At 45.4% G+C, this 23,563-nt stretch overlaps 1 long non-coding RNA gene across 1 annotated transcript; it reads left to right on the top strand.

Annotated features, from left to right (window-relative positions):
• The first annotated feature begins 361 nt into the window (after nt 1-361).
• LOC111544103 lies at nt 362-14,541 on the top strand. Its single transcript, XR_002732054.1, has 4 exons — nt 362-500; nt 861-1,045; nt 12,256-12,317; nt 14,382-14,541. It is a non-coding gene; the product is annotated as an uncharacterized LOC111544103 (long non-coding RNA).
• The last annotated feature ends 9,022 nt before the right edge of the window (nt 14,542-23,563 follow it).

Below are 23,563 nucleotides of genomic sequence, written 5' to 3'. Positions count from 1 at the left end.
TTTTTTGTTTTACCCTGCTGTGTGACTGCGAATAAATCCCTCTCCTCTCTGGGCCTCAGTTTCCTTGCTTCTGGAACAAGCAGGTTGAACTTGATGATCTCTTAGACCCCCTCCAGTTCAACATTCTCTCCGTATTCAGGGGATGGGAGAGGGTTGCACTTACTGCCTTCTTGTTATAGGGCAGGGTCACGTGACTAGTCCTATCCGGTGAGTTGCGAGTGGAAATAATAGATGTCACCTCCAGGCTGGAGCATTGCATTGCTGATGCAAGATGCTCCAGAATTCTTTCCCTCTGTTGTGGGCCATGGCAACCGCCAATGTTGCAGGTGGTGGCTGAATCTTGCAAGCGGGAACTTGGAGCAGATGTCCCAGCTGAATGGAGCATAAACAAGAAGTAAACCCTGGTTGTTATAAGTCACTGACTTTTGGGGATTATTTGTTATTGCAGCATAATGTGGCCTGTCCTATCTGGTGTGGTTACTCTGGGTGGTGTGTGAAAGGTGGGTGTTAAGGGCAAGAATGGAAGCAAGGAGAGCTTGGAGGAGGTTATTTCATTCCTGTGGGTGAGAGACTGAGAGTAATCACCTGATGCCATTACTCTGGGTGCTTGGGCAAGGGTAGTAGTGATGGAGGTGGTGAGAAAGAAATGGATTCAATTACATTTTGGAGCTAAAGAGGCCATGACTTGATAATATAAGGAATAAGAGAATGAAAAACCTACGCTAAGGGTCCCTGTCACTCACCACTTGAAGAGCTTTCAGATCACGAGTTGGGCTGAAAGCTCCTCATGCAATCTGATATTAGATAATAAATTCTGCTTGTCTTTGCTCAAGAAATGGGTCTCTGCTTTCATTTTTGAGGGCTAAAGAAGTTCCTGCAAGAGAAGAGTGGGACCTGGGCCTGCCTTTCCCATTGCCAAGGTGCCTTTTGCTGGCAGCATCATCCATTATGACTGACCATGGCAAATGGTGGTCAGCTGGCCTCATAGCAGGCGTTAGGAAAATAGTCTTCGGCTTGATTATATTATCTGGCTGTCCCCAAGGAGGTAAGAAAATAGACCTATATCCCTCCGGCTTTGTGCTTCAAGCTCTCTCCCCTGCCTTGTGTATGTCATAGCTCAGACAGTGGTTTTTTAGAATAGTTGCTGCGAAAAGGGGTTAGCCAGGGAAAATCTTATTAGAAGGAGAATTGTGTCAGGAGAGAAGAAAGAGAAATGCAATTTAGCATTGTATGTTCTCATTGAAATAATCGTGCATCTTTGAAAGGAAACAGCATCATTTAGACAGGACAAAGGGTGGTAAACCCTGCAATTATCCTGGGGGCCGGGGGCAAAGGTCATATGGCAAAGGTCAGGTCACCCTTGGGTTTGTGGTTTGCTACTTTCACTGGCTGCCTTTCTCTTTAGAGCTGAGAAGCTGGGTGAAGGTGTCCACTCCAGTGGGTTGTGTCTTAGCATTTTGTCCCCAGTGTGCCGACCTGTGCTGTCCAATGTGGTAGCCACTAGCACATGGGGCTATTTACATTCAAATTAATTACAATTAAATAAAATGAAAAATTCAGCCTCAGTTGCACCAGCTGCATTTTAAGTCCTCAGTAGCCCCATGTGGCTAGTGGCTATCACATTGAACAGTATAGATATAGAATATTTCCATAATCACAGTAAGTTCTGTAGGACAAGCTGGTGTAGACTATTGGGTGGGGGGACTTAAAATGGAAGACATTCAAACAAGGAAAATGGGGAGAATTATTATCAGCTCTAGTTTAAGGAGCCCATGTGCTTCTCACCTCTGTCTCTTGCTAACTGGCATACCTGGGCCTTAGAACCCGGATCTTATTTAATCCTAGAGCCACCCCCCCTCCCTTCATCTCTCTGCAATATGGAATCCCAGAGGCTACTATGGAGTGGCTCATTTTGCTAAATATGTATTTACCTAGCAACTTCTACAGTCATCACTGGAGGGATGCTTTCCTGGCCACATAGGCAGCGTTAATTCCAGGCGATGCTGAGCTGCTTAGGGCAACCAGATGAGATAAATGTGGAGAGATGGGGAGGATACTCAGGGGACCTGCTGGAGTGGCAAAAGAGTGAGGCCAGAGAGACCTGGGGGTGGGGAAAACTGGCTCTGCCGCTTAGCAGCTTATTGGCCCCCACATTGTCTCTTCTTGCCCTGACAATCCCTCTCTGAAGCTAGGAAGTTCCTTTAAAATACAAATCAGGGCCAGGCAAGATGGCTCACACGTGTAATCTCAGCACTTTGGGAAGCTGAGGCGGGCAGATCACTTGAGTTCAGGAGTTCAAGACCAGCCTGGCCAACATAGTGAAACCCTGTTTCTACTAAAAATACAAAAATTAGTTGGGCATGGTACCATACCTCTGCAATTAATCCCAGCTACTTGAGTGGCTGAGGAAGGAGAATCGCTTGAACCCGGGAGGTGGAGGTTGCAGCGAGCCAAGATCACACCACTGCACTCCAGCCTGGGTGACAGAGCAAAACTTCATCTCAAAACAAACTCACTCCCAAAAAACCCAAATCAGATCATGTCATTTGCATGCGCAAATCATGACCATGATTTCCCATTGATTTAGAATAAAATCCAAATTCTACCAAGACCTATAAAGGCTCGCATACTGGTTTCATCCTCTGCTCCCCAATATTATCTTTCTCCACAGCCTTGTGTTTGTACGTTCACGGCTCTCGTCCTGCTGGGAACGATTTCCTTGTTTGTTTTCCTGGTTCTTGCTCAGAGCACATTCTGGATTTAAAATTCCTGCTTATTATGCTTGTTTTATTCCTCACTATATTCCCAGTGTCTGGCACAGTCTCCAGAGACACAGTCCATACTTGTAGAACAAAAGAAGTAATGACCTTGTGTGTGATGCTTGACTTCTTGGAACCTCAGTTTTCTCATCTATGAAATGGGATATTAGGATGATTTTGTAAGGTTTTTACAAGGCAGAAACAGAGTTATAAAAAGTGCATTGTGCATAGTAGACATTCAAATTAGCAGTTAGTATGATTGTTATTGTAAAGTTGCAAGTTCGATACAGATCACTTTTTTTTTCCTCCGGAGCCATTTCAAAGTAAGTTGTTAAATCAATGCCCTGTCACCCCTGAATACAGTAGAGTCCTAAAATAAGGACATGGTCTTAGTGATCACGGTAAAACTATTAGGGTCAGGACATGAACCCTGCAACATTACTCCCATCTAATCCTCAGACCCCATTCACAGGTTCCCATTTGTGCCAGTAACGTCCTTTGCAGTGAAGGGATCCAGTTCAGCATCTACTGTTGTGTTTAGCTGTCCTGTCTCTTGGATCTCCTTCAGTCTGGAGCGTTCCTCAGTCTCTCTTGGACTCTTATGACACTTTTGGAGGGGACAGCCAGCATTTTGTGGGATGTCACTCTGTGTGGGTGTGTCTGATGCTCCCTGGTGAATAGATTCAGGTCATGCATCTTGGGCAGGAATAGCATGTGAAAGATATGGTGTCCTTCTTGTGGAACCCTGTTGGATGGCATGTGATTACTGCTGGCATTCACTCTGGTCACTTCATTGGGGAGCCCTACCCACAGGGGACTTCTCTCCACTCTAAAATTACTCTTTCTGTCTTTGCAGTGTTTTTTGTGGGGAGAGTCTTTGAAATTATGTAAATATCCTATTCACTACCAAACATTTACTTTATTCATTTATTTATATCAGTATGAACTCATTCTATGCTGTTTTTTTTTTTGAGTGGGCTATAATTCATTAGTATTCTCATTTATTTTGGTGCTCAAATCACCTCATTTTTGGCTGGTGAGAGCCACTTCAAGCTGGCGTCTGTGTCCCTTGATGTGACCCCATGATACTTTGAATGTTTTCTTGCTTTCTGGCACAAGATGTTCCAGTTATCTTGTTTTTTCCCAGAGCCAGCCCTGGAATCAGCCATTTATCTAAAGTGCCTTGATTCAATTTAGTGGAGAATATCTGGAAACAAAGATATTGGTGTAAAGTATGTTTATAGCTATTAGGGCAGCACTGCTCCCAGGTCCTCTTAGTGTGCAATTCTAGGGAGTAGGTGTGTGTATGCACACGTGTATATGTATGTGGATATACACATATACAAACATGTTTACATCTATATTTATTTCTAGATTTTTTCTCTATATTGGAAACCAGAAAGTCACGGTGATACACCTCTGACTCCAGTCCATCACCATAGAACTCATTCTGTTTCTCTTCCTTTCCACATTTGTGACTCCCTTCTCTGACAGTGAGAGATCCATTTGTACTCAATGGTCAATGTCATGATTCTCCTGTTTCACCTGCCACCCCTGCCATGCATGGACACCCTTGTCACCCTACCTGTGTACTCTCATCCCATCTTGGCTGCACCCAGCATGGGCTCTGATGACTGTTATTGTTATTGTTGTTGTTATTTTCATGCTTGGTGGGTTGGTGGGGCAGTGGAGTGGATGGGGCGCTTATGTCATTTAGGTCACCTACCCTTATTTGGCTGAAGGGACAAGTCCTGGAGGCTCGCAGGTGCATTTTTTAAAATATTCATAGAATGCTTCTATGCAATCCCTTTAAGAGGTCAAAGCAATTTAAAAAATCCTTGATAATTATCCAACATTCCAAAATTGATGGCTGATTCCAAGTGCTGTGTGTTTTATTCTCTTTCACCTCCTCCGCAGAAATCAAAGGGAGGAAGAGTAAGTAGCAGCTGAAATGATCCCCCACTCACTTTCTATAAAGAGGAAAATTAGCTGCTCTAATAATCATGAATATTAATGTATAGCCAATTTCACTCAATTAAAATGATGATCTATAATTTTGCCTCGGAGCTTTATGGAGGCAATTTCAATGACTACTGAGTAGAAGATGGATGCTTTTTAAAGTTCGTGGGTTCAGCTTAACTCTCCCATCCCCATCACTGGCTTCCATGTAGGAAGGACCCCAATTCCTTCCTTGACCAAATTTCTCAGCTTTTAGACAATGCATTCTTTCTATTTTTAGGGCTCAGGATCTATCATTGCCATGGTGAGTTTATGAGATCTCGCACAACTCACATGCATTCCCGTCTTCTTGAACACTGCTCTTCACACGTCTCTGATCCACAGGGTCCCTGGGATGTCTACCCACTGACCACATGTGTCCAGTGAGGTCCCACTTTCCCTATTCATAGGAAATTAGCTAAAGGGGAAGTACCTCCCCATGTAGAGTCTCTATCCTGGGAATTTGGGAGCGGGACTAAGAAGGGTTAATGCCACCCAGCCCTCCCCTCCCCTCCTCTCCACTCCTTTCCCCTCCTCTCCCCTCCCCTCTTCTCCCCTCCGCAGTACAGTCCCTGCCTTATATACTTTGTCTTCTGTAGAAGTTGAGGATGTGGTGTAGCTACTGACTTCATTTTTTCTCCTGCTCCCGGCTCAACCTTTAACTTTTCAGGGAGCTCTCCACGGTCCTGAAGTCAGTTCTAGGGCTCTGCAAAAAAATTTCCTTATTGGCATCTTTTGGGTGGTTCCTTTTCAAAGGGAGATCACATAGAGTGCAAGGTTTCCACCTCCTACCTTGAAGTTCTCCCAGCCTTTCCTCTTCTTGGTGGAAAAAGAATACCCATTTCTTGTTTCCACGCCAAATTGCTAGTGCACCAGTTTCCATGACAACAGAGAGCGGAGAGTTAAAGGCCAGCCTCTCATTTATAGCAGAATTAAAAACTACCCTCTTGGAGAGTGAATAATGATCTCAGGAGGGTCCTGGAAATTGAAAAGCATTGGTTTTTTGTTTATCCATCTACATACTATGAGACTCTGAGGGAGAAAATATGGGGGTGGCGGGGGAGTTTCTGTAAGGGCTTTTCATGGGGAGAAGGGTACACAGTAATGATGTTGGCAATAGCAATGATAACACCTCGCAAGGTCTTCACATTTTAAAATTTGTGGCAGCCAGTTTAGACCCTCAATACAACCTGTGGATTTGATACAGGAAGAAACTGGGACTTCAAGTGAAGAACTGATATGTGTGCCACTTTCATGCTGTCTTTTTAGTGCCCGGAGCATCTCACTGCCTGACTGGGACTTCCCCAGCAGTACCTAAGCAGTGACTGTCCTCCTTATCAAAAGGTACTCGTCCCCTGTCCTATTCCTTCCCATCCCTGATAACAGTGGCACTGCTGAGAAGCCGGTCTTAGATAGAGAGCAATAGAGAATTGAAGGGTTACTCTCCCAGGCCAAGTTTACTGATGACTCCAGTGGCTAAAGAGCTGACACTTTGTCAGATTAGAGTTTGGTTATGAATGCTTTCCCCCATTCTGCTTACACGAAGGGCTGCTTTTTTTCATTGACATTGGGGCACTAGTTTATGCTCTGTATATCCTCAGGATAATCCTAGGAGGCAAGTACTGTTATTATCCACATTTTACAGTTGAAGATATGACTCAGAGAGGCCATGTAACTTGTCAAAGTTCACACTGCTACGAATGCCAGAGCTGCGATTGGAACCCAAGTCACCTGACACTTCAGTAGACATGAGTATCAAGTCCAACAAGAGCCAGAATAAGTTCCCCTTCAGCTTGCTTGAAGCCCAAGGACACTTCTGAGACTTAGGGTTAATTTCAAAGTTGTTTCCTTAATTGGGAGGATTTGGATTGTAGGAAGGCTTATGGGGAGAAGGGCTTTGGGTTGGGTTCATTTAGGAACAGTTGCCCAGCACAGGGTGAAGTGCAGCTGGCTGGGTGATAAATATAGAAGCTTCACAGTCACAGAAAAAAGTCCCTCAGTTTCATACTTTGCCATTCTGGGAGGGCCTGGTAGCATCTTTAGACTTATCTCCTCATATACCAGAGGGCTGGGTGGCAATGTCAGTTTGCAATTTTATGTTTCAGAGACCCCAGAGGTGTAATCTGGTTAAATAATTAGGGTCATGCTACCATAAGAGATTAGGATTACCAAGTCTCAGAGCTAAATAGGATCTTAGAAATAGTCAAGTCCAATGTATCCCAAAGTTTTATTGTGTATACCACCAGGGATACATAAGATGGTCCAGATGTTGTATTAGTTAGGAAAAGCTTGTGAATGCAGTAACAAGCAAACCCAGAAGTCTCTGTGGTTTTACACAACCAGAAGTCTCTGTGATCTTACACAATCAAGCTTTGTTTCTCTTACATCAATTCTGATGGGAGTCGGTCAACCCTCTACAGTGGTGGTCCCCCATGCAATTACTCAGGGACTTAGGCTACTTTGATTTTTGTGACGCTGCCATCCCACATGTAGCTTCTAGGTCATGAAGGCACAGAAGAGAGCTGGCAGGCTGCACATGTTGCCCAAAGCATGACCACAGATGCAGAGGTTAACAATCTTTGCTCTATGATTGGCTTGTTTAGCTTTCATTATTGATTGGGTTGTAAAATATAATCATTTGTGAGATTTAGAAGATTAAGATCATTTTGATAGTATTATTTACAGACTTTAAATATGTGGCTATCACATGTCTGTGCAGGGGAATAAGTACTACATAAAATAACTAGCTTAGAGTAAATAGTTTGCATCAGTAAAAAAAAAAAAAAAAAAAAAAAAGAAAATCTTTGCTCTAAATAAGAACTGACTTGGCTGGGTGCGGTGGGCAGTGGCTCACGCCTGTAATCCTAGTGCTTTGGGAGTCCAAGGCGAGTGGATCACTGGAGGTCAGGAGTTTGAGACCAGCCTGGCCAACATGATGAAACCCCGACTGTACTAAAAATACAAAAATTAGCCGGGTTTGGTGGCACATGCCTGTAATCCCAGCTACTCAGGAGGCTGGGGCAGGAGAATTGCTTGAACCTGGGAGGCAGGGGTTGCAGTGAGCTGAGATTGCACCACTGCACTCCAGCCTGGGCAACAGAGCAAGACTCCATCTAAAAAAACCCAAAAAATGAAAAACAGGAATCGACTTGCAAGAAGGAAAGAGGAGGGAATTTACCAGCTAGGGGCTTGGAACCACCCACCTCATTTGGTAGTATATCATAATTACGGATTTTTACTGACCCCTGAGTAGAATCGAAGACCACCTCCAAGATTTGCTTTTTTGTCAGCAGGGGAGAAGGTGCCTCGACATTCAGAGGCAGGGAAGATGAGGCATCACTCTGTCCAGTAGAGGGAGGGAAGCGGGTTTTGTAGTAAACTCCCAAAAGGCGATTTGAAAGGGAAACTGATCTCATCCATCTCAAAGATGTAGCCAAAGGCAGAAACACAAACACATATACAAAGATACACAGATACACTGAGGCAGACACACAAAGACATTCCAATGTGTGCACACACGCACATCCAGGCACACACAGTCTCACCCACAAAGATACAGCAACACTCACTTCCTCTGCGTGTGTGATTCATCTCCCCAAGGCTAGGAGGAGATGCTGAAAGGACCCGGGGGTCTCATGGGGACCATGAACGAGGCCTGTAGTGTATAAATCTGGGGTCAGCAGCAGAATAGGCCCAACCACCCTCATTTCTTTCTCTCTGGTGCCCTATAAATATCTCCTGGTTCCTGCCCCACCTCCTGGTAGCAATCCTTACTGCCATCTCTCCCAGCTTGTTAGATTTAGGTGCTGGAGTGATTTGTTTCTTTTCTCCAAATCAGCAGAAGCTGCCTGACGGGGGCAAATTCACCATTCAGGGAGCCTGTAGGATCAATATTGCTTTCTCCTTCACTGAGAGGGAAAGTGGGATTTTTAGGGAATCAGCCATGGTTGGTTTGACTTGATCCCTTTGGCCTCGCAGAGCAAGAGAAAGGGATTTCTGACACAGGGTAGGACTGATCCCACTCCTCAGTTCAGTGTGGACTGCTGAGCCTCTGCTGTGGTTACTCTTGCACCCAGGGCCTTGGGTCCCGGGGTCAAGAAATTTAAAGCAGAAACCAGTTGGTAGACTTCTTGGAGACTTCACGCATCCTATGGCGTCCCTGGTGCCAGGAGGTCTCCAGGGTCGTGGTCAAGAGCATCAGCTCTGCACTCAGCCTGTCTGGGTCTAAATCTCAGCTCAGCTGGTAAGAGGCTCTATGACTTTGAGCTCGTTACAGAATTTCTCTGAGCCTCAGTTTCCCCATCTTTAAAATGGGGATAACAATGGTAGTTCCCTCATGGGACTGTCATGGATGCACGCCATGTAAAATATTTTAGTACATGGTCACACCCTGGGAGACAGAGTTCCAGAAGTTGTGGCTGCAAGGGTCAGGTAAGAGACACAAACCTGACTCAAAGAGGAGCATTCATGAAGATGTCACAGCTGCAAAGAGAAAATGAATGCCAGGTCCCCACTCACCTTGTTAGAGGCCCTGGCTGTTCTGAATATGCCATAGCCAGACTCAATGGGGGCCCACACTGAGCTACAGACAACGCTGGCTATGGTGGTGTTGATGGAGGGGTGAGACTGGCCTCAGGGCCTGCTGACTGTTCCTTGGGTGTCTGGGGCCTGGGCATGGATGTTACCTTAAGAAGCACACACTGATCTCCCTTCCTCCACACCACCCCATCCTCCCTGCCTTTCTTCTCAGAGCCTCATTGAGCACCTACTATATTCCAAGTGCTTGAACAAAGTAAACCTGGCCTCTGCCCTGATGGTGTGTGCCTCATAGTCTGGGAAGATAGTCAATCAACAAATAAGCAGAAAGGTGAGCAAGATGATTCCTGATGGTGGTAAGGCCTCTCCAAAGAGGCGACATCTGAGTTGAGATGTAAGGAGGAGAAGGAGCTGGCTGTGCAGACACCTGGAGCCCATTTCCACAGCGAGTGGGAATGGCAATTGCAAAGGCCGTGGAAAGCAGGAGAGAGCTGGGAGTTTTGGTGTTTTTGTTGTTGCTGTTTTGGGACAGGGTTTCACTCTGTCACCCAAACTGGAGTGCAGTGGCACAATCAGCTCACTGGAACCTCGAACTCCTGAGCTCAGGTGATCCTCCCGCCTCAGCCTTCTGAGTAGCTGGGCCCCAGATGCATGCCACCACACCTGCCTCATTTAAAAAAATTTTTTTTAGAGATGGGGTCTTGTTATGTTGCCGAGGCTGGCCTCAAGCGATTCTTCCGCCTTGGCCTCCCAAAGTGCTGGGATCATAGCTGTGTCCAGCCCAGAGTCTTAAGTTTCACGGGGACAGAAAGAGGAACAGGGTAAGTGAAGGAGAGGGGTTGCTGCAGGAGATGAGGTTGGAAGCGTGAAGAGATGGTGTCCTGCCTCATCGACCAGGGTGAGAAATGGAGGTTTTATTTTAAGTGCAGCCAGAAGTCATTTGCTAGAGGCTCCAAGCTGAGGAGAAAGACACGATTCAGTTTTTATTTTAAGAGGAAGGCTCCAGCTGCTACATGCAAAGACCTGTGGAGGGGCAAGATGGGAGCTGGGAAGGCGGAGAGGAGGTGGCTGCAGGAACCCTGGTGCCTTGGACAGAGGTGACTGGAGTAGAAAGGAAAAACTGAATTCCCAATAGAATTTGAAGGAAGAGCCAACAGGACTTGCTGACAGATTGAATTGGACTGGGTTAAGGGTGACAGATTTGAACTTGTCTGTCTCAATTTAGGCCTGATTCTATTTTCATATTAACCTTCTTGTGATGATTAATAGGATCGCTCCTTGGGATTCTGGAGGGCAGGTGGAATGAACTGCAATGGAGACTCACTTCTTCCTCAACCCACAATAAAGGGATGTCAGAGAGCTGGGTTGTAGCCCCTTCTGTGCTACCAACTTGATGAGTGGTGTTGGCTAAATCGCACCACTCCCTCGCCCCTCATCCTGGCTCCAGTGTCCTCACTATGAAATGTGCATGGTCATAGTGTCTTCACAGAGGGAGGGGCTGAGGAGAGCTGGACTTAATGCACCATAAATGTCCAGAGAGTAGAAAGCAGTGACAAAGAAGTGCATGTGGTAGGGTTGTACTGGGAAGTGTCCCTTTGCTGGCTGATCATTCCCCTCCCCTCTCTCTCCTCCTTTCCCCTCCCCTCCCCTCCCTTCCTCTGTCTTTCCCTTCCTTTCCCTTCCTCTCACCCACCTCCCCTCTCCTTCCCTTCCCTTCTTTCCCCTCTTCTGCTCTCCCCCTGCCTTTCTTCCCCCACCTTGGTTCTGAGGACCCTTCTCTCCTTCACCAGATGGTACCGACACAGAGCCAAGGATGAAAGCACGCAGATGCATTCTGCCCACTCCCGATCCCTGGTCTCTGAGAAGTGATGAGACTGGGGCTGGGGAAAAAGGAGGTTGATCTGGAAGACCAGTCTGAGCAGGGAAGGATGGTGTGGAGGCCTTTGCGAAGTGGGAGGGGAATGGGGAGGGCTTCCATCATGAGTGCAGAGGAGAAGGGCAGGGACTGAGTAGTGAGCTGCCCTGGAGGGCACCTGCCTTCTGACCCGTCATTTGTGAACAAACCACCATCCAACCATCCTGCCAACTCTCCAGCCCCATGAAGAGAAGGTGAAGGGCTTGGATACTTGTAGAGAGAGGGAGAGAACGGGTAATCTTGTTCCCTAACCAGTGAGGAACTGACCAGGGCCACTGGGAATTTTCCCATGAGCTGGGATAGAAAGGGACCGTCTGTTACTGTTAGATGTCTGTACCCAGCTGTCCCACCTGGGGAGTCTTTTCTTTAGACATCCATGAAAGTACAGTGACGTCAAAGGATGTTTAATGAGTCTCCCCAAATAGGATGTTAGGAGACATCCTGTTTATCAGTCTGAGACTTGTTGAATAAATTACATTATAGCCATACTGTGGAATATCACACAGCTATGAAAAAGGACAAGCTCAATCTCTGTGTCACCCTGCAGGGAGATTCTTAATACACAAGTGAAAAAGATGAGTTGTAGAATCATGTACATCTCTCTCTCTCTCTCTACACACACACACACACACACACACACACACATACACAAACATATATTTTTTGGTAAGTTAGACATAGAGGGCCAGGTGTGGTGGCTCACGCCTGTAGTCCCAGCACTTTGGGAGGCTGAGGTGGGCAGATCACTTGAGCCCAGGAGTTCGAGACTAGCTTGGGCACCATGATGAAACCCTGTTTCTACAAAAAATACAAAAATTAGCCAGTCTCATAAGTCTCCAAATACATAAATAAATAGAAAAGCATTTTTAAAAAAAGGCATAGGGAAGGGAACTCTACAACAATCTATTAACATTGCTAACGACAGGGGTTGGAGTTAGAGTGGAGTGGGGGAGATTATTGATTTTTTACTTTGTTATTTAGCATATTGCAATGCATGTTACTTCCATAATTAAGAAAATCTAATACACATTTTTATAAAAGTTCAAGGTGTCCTCAGATACATTCAAGCCCAAAAGAATCTTATACTAAGCCCCAGTCCCTGGCCCCTGGTAAGTATTTGCAAAAAATGTTGGATGAATGATGAAAAGAGGAAGAATGAAATGTTTAGCTCAATATCTCATTTCTTGGATGGTTTGTAAAGCTTTCAATAAAACAGGAGCCTTGAGGCAGCTGGTCATTAATGAATAACTCATCATCAGAGGTCTGGATTGAATATTAAAGCTGTCCCAGCAGTCAACTGAGCCCCTTGTTAAACATGGTCCCTGCTGCAGCTAGTCTAGGTCCAGGCTCATATTCTAGCCGACAGCTTGGAGAGGAGTGATCGTCACATTTCCTCACGTAACCATCCTCATTTTTAGGGTTGACAGTTCTGCTGCTGCAGTGACAGGGAGGTGGGTGGGTGAGTCCTTTGGGTGTTGCTGGGACGTTCAGTCCCGGGGCTGTGACTGGGGAGAGTGATGTCACCCTTGATGAATTTCTGAAGACTCAGGTAGAACGGCTCACTATGATGAAAACCTCTTATAAGTAGGTTTTTCTTTCTTTTTAGTAAACAGGTTGCTCATTACTCTTCGACAGCTCTGACCTTGGCTGCAGAGTGGGTGCTGGGTGTTGGGATGGGGTAGGTGGAGGGGCATGCATAGGTCCTTCTTATCCCGTGTCTTGTCTGATTTTTCTTCAGTCTCCTCCTCCTCACCTTCGGAGCAGAGAGTCCTCATGCACCACTGGGACTCCCCATCCCCTTCCGTGTCTGTCAGTGTCTTGCTGAGCCAGGCAGACTCCTCGCTCTCTAAAGTGACAGTTCATTTTCAGATTCCCTGTTCACGTTTCTATTTTGCAGGTGACAGAGACCAGTGTGTTATTCCTCTTAAGCAGTGTAGCAGGAGCCTCTGGGAATGAAACATTTAGCCAAATGACTGACTCTAATAGAGAATTTTCAGGTATTTTGGTAGACGAAGGGATAGAATAATTTAGGGCTAGGTCCAAGTTTTATTGCTAAATAACATTTCCCACCCTCCCCTCCCCCTGCACTTTTTTGTTGGAGACAGAGTCTCACTCTGTCACCCAGGCTGGAGTGCAGTGGTGTGATCACAGCTCACTGTAGGCTTGACCTCCTGGGTTCAGGCCATCCTCCCACCTCAGCCTCCCAAGTAGCTGGGACCACAGATGTGCACCACCATGCCCGGCTATTTTTGTTTCGTTTTGTTTTGTTTTGTAGAGACAGGGTCTCACCATGTTGCTCAGGCTGGTCTTGAATTCCTGGGCTCAAGCGATCTTCCCCACTTTGGCCTCCCAAAGTGCTGGGATTACAGGTGTGAGCCACCATGCCTGACCCATTTTCCCCCTTTTTATAAAGGTGATATGTGTTCGATTCATACCACTTGCAAAACGCAGAAAGACACAAAGAAAATTTAACAGCACATTCCTCCATAATCCCTCTAGTCAAAGTGACTCATCGTAGCAGATACACACACAGAGTAAATATATATTTACAAAAGTATACTTTGCATATTCTTCTGTAGCCAGTTCTTTTCACTTAGCAATATATTGTGAGTATAGTCCCATAACTATAAATATTCATCTATACCATGAGTTTTTTCCAGTTGGAAAAATTTCAAACAACACAAAACATAAAAAACAATAAATATCTCTATTATTGCAATCCTCAGGGATAGCCATTATCACTTTAAAAATATTCTCTTGCCTTTCTTTTCTATGCATGTTCACACTAGAATCTAATCCCTATACAGATGCTCCTCGATTTACAATACGGATGTGACCCCATTGTGAGTCAAGGAATGTGCTGAAAGCCTATTGCTTTCTCACCATCATAAAATGAAAAAATCAAACCATAAGTTGGGGACTGTCTGTAGTGTCCTGACTTACTTTACCTACCCCTGTGTCCTCAACACCTAGAAGAAGGTCTGGCATGTAAATATTGTTGAATGAATGCAAAATTATAAATGCATAGTTAGTAAATATTGTTGAATGAATACAAAATTATAAATGCATATTTAGTAGAGTTCCTGGAGTAGAATCTGCTTCTACATATTTTTCCCCAAAGCTTGGAAAACCCTCATTTAAAATGTTACATGTATTTTCCGCTTTCTGGGAAGGGGTCTGGAGTTTACCTTTGAGCAGGACCATCCCTTGATTCTGGGTGTGAGCACTTGGTGAGAAGAAAATAAGCAAAATAACTCTCCACGGTTCTTGGGGATGCCCTGAAAGCTCAAATACTGAAGCTGCAGATGGAGCAGTTAAGTATTCTAAAGGGAACCTAAAGCAAACTGTGTGTGTTGGTAGAATGTGCCCCTGCAGGGTTGGAGCAAAATCTGTTTCTAAACTTAGAGTTTGGCTGCCCCAGGCCTGAACGCACTTGTTTGCTCTTGGGAGACAGGGTGTGCATTCTCATCCAAGCATTTGCTTGCTGGAGTTGAGGATTGAGGACCAGATGGTGGCAGAAGGGATATGCAGGCCTGCTCTTGCTCTCACCTGAGGCTAGAGAGAAGTGCCACGTCTGGTAAGGAGTACCCTGGTCTCCAGGGTTGGTCTCCCTCCCAGTAGTAATGTACCGAAATGAGCAGACTTGGACTTGGCCTCCTGGCCTATGTGGTTGTCTTGTTTGGACTGTGGGGTGATGGTGGGATGTCCTTTGGAGGAGAGATGTTCCCATGTTTCTCCAGGGGGTATTGTTGGTCTACTACAGAGGAAGCCTTATTCCCCATTTCTCTTTTCAGAGGAGCTGGGTGGGAACTTGGAGGTGTGGCAATATTCCCAGAACATCCTCCGTGCAGGGTGAGTGTTTAGGCAGGAAGTTCCAAGTAAAGCGCTTGAATGTTGACTCTTAGCAACCACTCTTAGCAATAATTTTAAATTAATCTTCACGGTACTATATCTCTCGTCTTATTCTGTTGTCTGTAGTAGCACCGACAGGCTGAGGATCTATCAACATTTTAAATGCAAATATCCTTTGCCCCAGAATTACCGCTTCTAGGAATCTCATCTAAAGAAATACTAAGAAAAAGAAGCATGTAGCAATGTTCTTTGCAACACTGTGTGCAATAGAATAAAACTGGAAATAAGCAAAGTGCTGGACAAGTGGGGACTGTTAGATTAACCTTGGCATATCTGCACTAGAGTGAGGCAGATCTATGCACACTGACATCGAAGGTTCTCTGACACATATGGCTGAGAATAGAGAACAATCCTATTCATACAAGAAAAAAAATCAATGCCAAAATATATGTATGTAAATGCACAGAAAAATTCTACAATTGTGCCCACTTAATAAATGGAGCTACCTCTAGGGAGGGCAGTGGAATTATATGTGTGGAGTATATGTGAATAATAATGACGGTAATTAAGATGAGAGGTGACATTTGTTGAGTGCCCACTCTGGGCCAGACACTGTTGAGGGGCTTTATGTGAATTCACTTGCTCATTGCTAATAAATGACCCTATGAGTTGTGATTATAACCCCCATGTTACAGATGAGGAAATAAAGGCATGACTTGACTCCGGGGGGTGCTCTGTACAAGAATACAATAGGAATTGTGGCCCCAGAATTGTTCAGCACAGTGGGACCGCAAAGAGATGAGGCAAACGTGCCTGATTTAAGTAAAAGGTGGAGTCAGAACTTGAACTATTACGCTTGATTGCCTCTATTTTCTCCTTCTTTAAAGCCAGCTTTTACATTGGGATTGTTTTGATTTATTATGTGTGTAAAACAAATAACTACATCCTGGTCTCACTTGGATATTCGTAAGGGCCTGTGTCCCTACGTGGGTGAATATGAGCCATCCTGCCTCCTGGGCAGGGGTAGGAGCCGCCCCAGCAGACCACAGACCACGGCAGTGGCACAGCAGGATGCCAACACCAGAAGGACCCGTGGGCACATTCCTGAGCTTAGGTAAAAGGATTCCTGCGGAACCCTCAGAAATAGCTGGGGCGAATTTCAAGCCATTAGGCTGCTGTGGGCTTGCACCTTAATAATTTAGGAATGACAAGAACTTCTTCAAGGAGTAAAAGACTTATATAATCACACATATCTCAGGCTAAGGCCTGGGACCTGAGGGATTATATAATAATGCTCTATGTGAAATAAAAATAGGATTATATTATGCGTTGTGCATGTGAACTGATTTTTTATTCAATATGTCATAAATGCTTGGCAGCCTTTGGAAAAAGATAAGGTAGCTACAAGCTGTCTGCTATGTGCATTGTTGGCCATCCTGCAGCTAGACTATAATGTGCTTCTCTAATCCCCTAGGGGGCATCGATGTTACTTTCCAAATCTAAACAATGTTGCAGGGACATCCTTGGCCTCCAGTGGCTTCAGTGTGTCTGACTTCCCCAAGGAGCTTGTAAACATGTAGATCCTGGGCTCACCCTGTGTAATAACTACTGCTTAGTAACAAATTACCCCCAAGCCTAACAGCTTGAAACAATGACTATTTGTTTGTCTCAACAGAGGTTCTGAGAGTCAGGAATTAGGGAGCGTCCTAGCTGGTTGCTTCTGGCTTGAGGTTGCTCAGGAGTCAAGATGTGGTTCAGACTCAACTGAGGCTGGAGGATCCGTTTCCAAGGCGGCTCTCTCACAAGGTCTGTGCTGGCTGTTGGCAGAATCCAGCTCCTGGACCTGCAGAATTCTCTATAGCGTTGCTTGAATGTCCTCATGACATGGCGGCTGACGTTCCCCCACAAAGAGTGACCCAAGAGAAAGCAAGACAAGGCTGCAGTGTCTTTTAGGACAACCTCAGAAGGCGCTCTGTCACTTCTGCAATATGCCATTGTATTAGTTACAGAGGCCAGGCCTGTTCAAGGTGGGAGGAAACTGTAAGAAGGTGGGTGTGAATACCAGGGACACAGCAGGAAGCAGGAATCACTGGGAGTCATCTTAGGAGATTCCGATTTCACAGGTGTGAGTGAAATGCAGGGATCCCGCCCTCCCCTTACTTTATTATTATTATTTTTTTTACTTTTTCTCTTTTTAGAGATGATGTCTTGCTCTGTCGCCCAGGCTAGAATGCAGTGATATGATTATAGCTCACTGCAGCCTTGAACTCAGGCTGGATGCCACAGCTTAGGAGATTCTGATTCTGCAGGTGTGAGTGGAATGCAGAGGTCCTGCCCCACCCCCACCCTTTGCCCAGCTAATGTCACCCAACCTTTTATTTTTTTTTGAGATAGAGTCTTGCTCCATTGCCCAGGCTGGAGTGCAGTGGTGGAATCTCGGCTCATCGCAACCTCCCCCTCCTGGGTTCAAGTGATCCTTCTGCCTCAGCCTCCTGAGTAGCTGGGATTACATGTGTGTGCCACCACGCCGGCTAATTTTTGTATTTTTAGTAGAGACGGGGTTTCACCATGTCGGCCAGGCTGGTCTTGAACTCCCGACCTCAGGTGATCTGTCTGCTTTGGCCTCCCAAAGTGCTGGGATTACAGGTGTGAGCCACAGCCTGATGCCCCTTGTTAACAGGTGCCCAGGGTAATCTGTTGTGGGCACTCTGAGCATATATTTCAGAATATACCTGGATATTCATGACTGCTCACCTCTCTGATTATTTTTTTTAGGATAGATGCCCAGAACTGGGTTTTCTTGGTGAAGGGGACACCCAAGCATAATGCTATTGGTATCTTCTATCACTCCATTCTCTAGAGAGGGGACCTCAGGCTCCACTCTGGATATGGAGCCTTGAAAGACCCTTCAACCACACTGAGTTGACTATGGCAATCCTGTTTGCCTGTTTTTATGGTGTGGGTTGGACAGGAAGAGGTGACTAGAATGACAGGCAGAATATATTTTGCGTTTCTTGCCTGACATCAGCAAAGCACTGAGGTTGGTGGCAGCGGTGAAGTTGTCAACCAGAAAAATGCATTAGCTCAGCACAGATTTACTAACTCAGTCTTCAGTTCCTCTTCAAGAGGGGCTGCGAATGGGTTCCTGAAATTTGCTTGCCCTGGGATGTGGGAGTGAGGGGGCAGGAATGCCATTGGTATCTTTGGTTTGTGTATACAGTAGAAGACTTTGAACAACCCTGAAAATGACTCATTGTCCTGTACATGGACATTTAAAGAAAAGACCGTGGGCAGACTTCACTTTGGAGTCACACAGACGGAGAGTTTCGGTCCCAGCTCTTCCTTGTTTGATTAGGAGAACTTGGATGTTACTTGGTTCTTCTGAGCCTCGGTTTCTTAGTCTGTATAACGGAGGTAATTATTACAATGGATATGCATAACTTTGAGATGAAAAAAGAGTGAAAAACCCAAATAATTGGGGGTCATTTTGAAAATCACATGATAGCTGGAAACCCTGCAGGGGCATCAGTTTTGTGTGGCCCTCTTTCTGATAACATCTATCTGATGTATTGGGCTAGCTTTCCCGACCTCTGACTTAAAGTGGTGTAGGTTAGCCCCATTCCTGCCTCCCTGGGTAGGCAATTTTGTTACAGGAAAGGGGTCCGGACTGAGACCCCAAGAGAGGGTTCTTGAATCTCGCATAAGAAAGAGTTCAGGGTGAGTCCATAGATTAAAGTGAAAGCAAGTTTATTAGGAAAGTAAAGGAATAAAAATGGCTGCTCCATAGAGCAGCCCTGAGGGCTGCTGGTTGCCCATTTTTATGGTGGTTTCTTGATGATATGCTAAACAAGAGGTGGATTATTCATGTCTCCCCTTTTTAGATCATATAGGGTAACTTCCTGACATTGCCATGGCATTTATAAACTGCTATTTGGGGCTTTCACAGTGGGAGTGTAGCAGTGAGGACGACCAGAGCTCACTCTTCTTGCCATCTTGGTTTCGGTGGGTTATAGCCGGCTTCTTTACAGCAATCTGTTTTATCAGCAGTGTCTGTAAGACCTGTACCTTGTGCTGACCTCCTGTCTCATCCTGTTACTAAGAATGCCTTAACCTCCTGGGGATGCAGCACAGCAGATCTCAGCCTCATTTTACCCAGGTCCTATTTAAGATAGAGTTGCTCTGGTTCACACACCTCTGACAATTTTAGCTTTGGCCAGTCAGACTTATTGGGACTTATTGCATCCCAAGCCACAACAAGGTTCAGGGAAGGCACATGACCCCAGCCGATCCAATCAGAGTGAATTCCAGGACTTGTGAGAGAGATCCTGATGAAGATGCATTCTTCTGCTGAGGGTCTGAGCTGGTGGGATGTAAACCAGGAGCTGCTGTCATTTATTTTGTTATGCTGGGGGAAACACCTACCTGAGAATGAAGCCAACACAGAGACAAAAAAGAGAGAAGAACCAAATATTGATTATGTCTTTTGAGCACTTGGATCAAATTGCACCTGAACTTTCAAGTTATACAAGCCAGTAAATCCCCCTTTAGGCTTAAATCAGTTTGATTTGAGTTTCCGAAACTTTCAGTCTTGCATAGTAACAATTGAGGTAAAATTTGGGGCTATGTGAAAGCCCCAAATAGCAGCAAATTATCTGTGTTAAATTTCCATGCATTTGATACCTTTGCTGGAGATGAGGTAAGGTTATATTTTCCTGGGTCACTGTCTCATCCCCTTGGGAAAAGGAACTATTTGTGTTCATTTTGAAAAGCCAGACATCTGGCCACTCCTAGAGAAATAACATAAACTCCGTTTCTCAAAGCACAAGTGTGTATTTAGAATGGAATATCTTCTCTGCTTACTGTATACCAGACACTCTTCAGAAATTAACATGTTTCTTTGTAATTCACAGAAAAAATACCCTAACAAAACCCTGAATGAATAGAATTTATAGTTTTGGCTTTTCCATCCTTTTCTCATTAGATCATTGGCTCTTGCTACTAGCTTATATTACAATTTGATATGATAGTTGATTTAGCACAAATTTTTATGTGACAGGATAATTCATTGCAACACCATTAATTAGTGTTTTGTTTTGTTACAAGAAAAGACTCAGAATGGATGGAAGTTCTTTATAAATTCTCCTCTACTGCATACTGTTAAGAAGCGGAAAGAGGAGTGCTGGGTAGGTGGACATGCAATGTCCGCTACAAGTGGTACTCAATAAATGTTTCTTTTACTCTTTCCTCTTCTGTCTTGTTAGAACATCGCAACATACTAGAAGTGCAGTTGTCTGTAGGCAGAAGAATTCTCCCAGGGTCCATCAAAACCTACTCCATAGCCAATGACCTAAATATGAAGCCTGTGGATTCACATCAGACAGGACTGGTAGATGAGAGCTTTTGGGGCTGCTGCAGGAGTGCATAGGCTCTGACTCCATTATCCATCACAGAATGTTACCATTCAAAGATCAGTGATAAACATCCTAGATAATACTGGCAGCCAGGAGCTATAGAGCCCAGTTCCAAGAAGGCACTCGGTAATCTCAGGGAACTTGAACCATTCTGTTTGCCCTTCAGCTTGCAGCCCTTGGCTTATGGCTCAAAAGATAGGGAGATGAGTGGCTTTGAGGAGTGGGGAAGAGGCAGAAACAATGAGCGAGGAGGGAGATCCCTCGACACCAGAGGGGTGGGAGCTCTGCAGAGGCCTCAATCCACTCTCTCATGGGATCCTGGGGAGGTGGCTGGACACCTACTGGTGGTCAGGATGGGGAGGTGTGGAATGGCTGGGGTACGCTGAAAGAAGCTGGACCCTGGGTACTGGGCCCTCCAGCCTCCACAAACATTCCTGTGGCCAAACTTAATGGATTCTGCAGAGTTGGATGATAAACAGTAAGGTCATGGGGAAGTGAAGGCCAGAGTTTATCCTTTATTTCCTGACCCCAAGTTAAACCTCTCAGATTCTAATGTGACCTTAGGTGGAAGGACCACCTCAAAACAGGGAGATTGATTTCTTGCCAACTCCATAGGTTAGGGGCTCAGAGTTGATTAAAAAATGAGCATGACATTTATTACACATTTCATTTTGCAGGTGATGTTTTGTAAACATAGCTATTATTTATTAGATGTTTACTAGTGCCACACACTGTGCTGAATATTTTAATTTGCAGTATTGACTTTACCCTTCAAAGCAACCCCATAATATTAGATATTATTTGCTACAAGTAATTTACATTTTGTAGATGAGGAAACTTGAGTCTTAGAGAGATTAGGTTGCTTGCTGTAGCATATGTTGTTGGTGCCCCTTCAAGCCCCACTCCTACCCCCTTGGATTTTACCATTTCCGAGTCTTTGGGCAGGACTTCCATCTCCTAGCATTGGCGGCTCTTTGCCCAAGGACTCTCTTTGGCCACCGGATCCCCCATGCATAGTAGGCCAGAAGTGCCTAGGGGTTAATGCCTCTGGCAGCATCCCTCAAATAATAACATATGGGAGTTGGAGTATTAATACCCCAGCTCCCTTGCTGCTTGGATGAGTTAGCATTGAGGCAGTGTTTAACATTAGTTCTCCAGCAGAATTCAGATCCAGTGATAGCTTCCTTGATACACACCCTTTATTGATTCCTCCTCTTCCCCACTCCCCTGTGGTGCTTCCTGAGGTCACTTTCTAAATCAACTATGTGCACTCAAACCCTTGTCTTAAAGTAAGTTTCTGAAGGATCCTGAACTAAGATACTTGCCCATGGTAAGTTGCAGAGCTGGGATCTAAATCCTGTTCTGCCTGTCTCTAATGCCTGTGCACTTAGTCTTTGCACTGGAGGTTTCTTTTAAGCATGATATACCAGCATTTTGAGTGTCTGCAAGGACTCCATGATGTACAAGTTCTCTGCCACTTGGCAAGCTTGAAAGCAGTGATCTCAGATATGTGCATGTGAAGTGAGTGGGAACTACACAGACCCCTGATCTTATTTACTATGAGAGTGTCAGGGAGAGCAGTTTCCATAAGCCAATGCCAGGGTGGAATTCTTCTGCTCTTTGGTGGGAAAGACGAGGGAGGAGTGTGCTGCTCTGAGGAGGGGTCTGTGTGCTGATGCTGAGTCTAGTTAGCATGCTGCTTGAGTACATCTCCTCCAAACTGGCCATCTCTCAGCTGGGCGATAAAGTAATTTAACTAGGGCTGTCTTCCAGGCTAGAGCTCCTGGAGATTGCTCCCAATTTATCACAGAGGAAAAATCGGGATCCACAGCCCCTGGCTTGCCAGCATCATCTAGGCTGCACGTCATTGATCTTTGAATGGTGAAGTTCCGTGATGGGTAATGGAGACAGAGCCTGTACGCTCCAGCAGCCACAAAATCTCTTCTCAAACCAGTCCTCTCCCTGATGTTGTTCCACAGGCTGTGTGTTTACTCATTGGCAATGGGGTAGGAGTTGATGGACCCTGGGAGGATTCTTCTGCCGAGAGATGCCTGCCCTGCTGGTTTGTCATGATGTCTCTCAACAGAGATGGACTGGGAGGAGGGAAGAAAATGTGGTTTGAATACGACTGCAGTGGAAATTGTATGTTTGCTTACATGCAGGGATCTGCAACCTTTTTTTCTGTAAAGGCCCCGATAGTAAACATTTTTGGCTTTGCAGCCATGTGGTCTCTGTTGCAACTATTTAATCCTGTTATTGTACCACAAAAGCAGCTTTAGACAATATATAGATGAATGACTGTGGCTGTGTTCCAATAAAACTTTATTTACAATAGCAGGCTGGGTTTGGCAGGCCAGCTGACTCTGGCCCACAACACCCACCCTCTCTTACCCTCTTTCCTTATATGACCTGATTTTCGTATCATCCTTCTCTTGTATCCCTTGTGCTCCCAGGAGATTGACTCCATCCTCAGTCATCAGGGGTGGATTGTGATTGGTTTAAGCCAATCAGCATTCCATTTCTCTGCCCCAGCCCCCCTCCCCTGGACAGAGTGATTGATTCAGAAGTGGACAGGTGACTGAAGTCAGCCAATATGAGTGAATGTCAAGACTCTTTTTGAGTAGGGAGAAAGACAATTCATGTCCATAGATTGCATGGGTTTCAAACATGAGACTTGGAGCTACTGCAGCTATTTTGTTCTCCCGAGGAAAGCCTGTTTGTGGATGAAGTCAGCCACAATGAGAAAGTAAGGATTATGAGAATTAGAAATGAAGAGTGAGCCCTGAGACTTTCCAATTATAAATTGCTTTTTAAAAAATGCCAATTTGTGGCCGGGCGCGGTGGCTCAAGCCTGTAATCCCAGCACTTTGGGAGGCCGAGACAGGTGGATCACGAGGTCAGGAGATCGAGACCATCCTGGCTAACACCGTGAAACCCCGTCTCTACTAAAAAATACAAAAAAAACTAGCCGGGCGAGGTGGTGGGCGCCTGTTAGTCCCAGCTACTCGGGAGGCTGAGGCAGGAGAATGGCGTAAACCCGGGAGGCGGAGCTTGCAGTGAGCTGAGATCTGGCCACTGCACTCCAGCCTGGG

Source organism: Piliocolobus tephrosceles, chromosome 10 (assembly GCF_002776525.5).
Source record: "Piliocolobus tephrosceles isolate RC106 chromosome 10, ASM277652v3, whole genome shotgun sequence".
In the NCBI taxonomy this organism is placed as follows: domain Eukaryota; kingdom Metazoa; phylum Chordata; class Mammalia; order Primates; family Cercopithecidae; genus Piliocolobus; species Piliocolobus tephrosceles.
The sequence above is the reverse complement of the archived record's forward strand: the minus strand, read 5'-3'. Positions and strand labels throughout refer to the sequence as shown.